We start from the raw sequence: 2500 nt of genomic DNA, 5'->3' as shown, positions 1-2500 counted from the left end.
ATTACATTTCAGGCTAAAATCTCATGTGTCTAGACTGTTCTTAATGCTCCACTTTAAAAGGAATGCACACTCAATTCATAAGGTGTCCAACTGGCAATGAAGTTTTCTTTTTAAAAAACAGGGTCTTGCTTTCAAACTTGCACTATATAGGTAAATTATCTCCAAATAAATTGTTTCAATTTAGATTTTCATATCATTTTCAAATAAATTTAAACTTATACTGTTATAAACTTGTTGTTCTGTATAATTATGTCAATGAGAGAAGCTTCCTCAAATCTTTCACTGTTTGGATGTCCTGATAAGGAATTCAAACTACCTTCATGATCTTCAAACACAGAAATAAATGCTGAAGCAATTATTAACTATCTATTTGTTTATACATTATTTCCATCGATGTTACAATGGACACTTGGTGTTTATCTGAACATTTTTACCTCAGTCTGTGTGCAGGTTAAGACAGGTGGTAACATCTGAAATGGCACTTCTCAACCAATAATCCTATAATCTGCAGTCATGGACTTCTCTTACTTTCTCTGTCTTTCTCTCTCGCTCAGCCTCACACGCACAAGCAGACAACACAGACACAGGCAGACACAGAAAATGCGGGGACACACACACACACACACACACACACACACACACAGACTTCTTCCCCTTCAGCCTTTATCTTGCTTCACAGCTTCACTTTTTGCATCATCCTTCAGTGCTTTTCAGGACAGGCAGATGTGTGAGGTACAGCTGGAGAATCAGGATGACAAACAGCAGGGCTGAAAGAAAACAGCAGCATTTACCACCTCCCAACCCAATTAACCTGTCCCAATTAACCTGTCCCAATTAACCTGCTGCTGTAGAATCCAGCTAGGACAAGATACTGTGTGTGTGTGTGTGTGTACAAAACTGATTTTGATGCTAAATACCTCTCAATGCTATAATTTCTTGGCATATGCAGTTGAAGGCACTCACCAAAAACCCCCACTGTGTATGCTGCATCTATGCACTGCGGCAAAACCTTCATCGACTTGGCAGGGGGAAGAAAATCAACAACAACTACAAAAAAAAACAAAACACAACCACGACAAAGCCTTTGAACCAATACCCATGCCAATGCCAGTGCCACTAATGTGGGCTTTCGCAAAATGAAAACCCCTTTAGTGATGCACCAGTGCTCACGCTCAATACAGCCATTACACAGGACAGGAGCATGGCAGGCGGCACACTGCCAGCCAAGTTACAAAGCTGTGACTCACCCCACACCTTCACCCAGGAAATGGAAAGTTGGGCACAACACGGGCCACCTGTTGGACCCTATTAGAGGTGGAAGGGAGTGAGTGGGGGAGGGTGGTGGGGGGGCTAGTGGCGGCTTGATATTAAAGCTACACCTTCACTAAAAAAAGGTGGTGTCATAAGATTTGAGGGAATTTACCAGTAGCTTTACCAGTTTCAAACAGCTTTGGAAAATACTTTCTAATATGCCAAGCACTACAATGGAAAAGTTATAACAACTTGAACTCATCAATTACAAATGAAATATGATTTTTGTATTATTTGAATCAAAATCAAGAGGCCAAGTGACTATATCCCAATACACTAAAAACAATGTGATTCATATTGATCAATTACTCCCCAATTCACCTCTTGCATGTAAATCTCTCCCTCTCTCTCTCTCTCTTTGTGTGTGTGGGTGGGAGCAGCATGTGTATCAGTATGATATATTGGGCATGCTCTAGGCTGGGTTGGTGTGAGCTGGAGAAGGCTGTAGCATCAGTATTAGGTTCACGTTTAAGGTGGGTGGCTGGAGGGAGAGAAGAAGCTACCTCACTACTCATAAATCTCCACTAAATCTTCAGCCCCTAAACAAAAACACGCATCATGCACAGCCCGTAGATGAACACATGCCTGACGCACACAAATATACACATGTTCTGTCTGGTGTATCCATGGGATACACACTCACATATGATTCAAAAGATCACAACATGACAGACATGCACACAATAACAATCCTACAAATCATATGTGCACACACAAATCATAATTTACTAGACTGCACACATGTTCACTCACTCACTCACTGTGTACATTATGCATATGTATCCACAGAAGGTGCAGACCCGTGCCTATACACCTGATGGGGGGTGGGGGGTCGGGGGTAGTTATAGGGAGGCTCCGGGGAGTCTCGGCAGGTCTGATTTCTGCTCTCCCTTCTCGGTCTGTTCCAGGTTCCCAACACAAACAAAGCCTTATTCAGCATGCCTGCATGCACCGCCGGCCAACAGAGCCACTCCACTCAGTCCAGGCTGGCTCTGGAGGCACCTGAAACAACGAACTCCAGACTACACATACCCCCGCCCACACGCATGCACACGCAAGTACACACACTCCCACACAGGTTTCCTCATACGCACAATCGGCAATGTGAATGTGTGTGTGTGTGTTTTCTTCAGTGGTAAACTAACTTAGGTGCTTTACAAAATAATGACTTAGACATAACATTCAATAA

At 42.9% G+C, this 2500-nt stretch overlaps 1 protein-coding gene and 1 long non-coding RNA gene across 9 annotated transcripts in view; both read right to left on the bottom strand.

Annotated features, from left to right (window-relative positions):
- Positions 1-2500, bottom strand: part of trps1 (trichorhinophalangeal syndrome I) — a 98481-nt gene that overhangs the window by 66221 nt on the left and 29760 nt on the right. The gene's annotated exons all lie outside the window — the stretch shown is intronic.
- On the bottom strand, positions 562-1323 carry LOC118241798 (uncharacterized). The gene is made up of 2 exons (XR_004776360.2): positions 964-1323; positions 562-767 (listed from the first exon to the last, which is right to left on the bottom strand). It is a non-coding gene; the product is annotated as an uncharacterized LOC118241798 (long non-coding RNA).

This window comes from Electrophorus electricus, chromosome 2, assembly GCF_041902795.1.
Source record: "Electrophorus electricus isolate QZ-2024a chromosome 2, ASM4190279v1, whole genome shotgun sequence".
Classification (NCBI taxonomy): domain Eukaryota; kingdom Metazoa; phylum Chordata; class Actinopteri; order Gymnotiformes; family Gymnotidae; genus Electrophorus; species Electrophorus electricus.
This window is presented reverse-complemented; position numbering and strand designations above follow the sequence as displayed.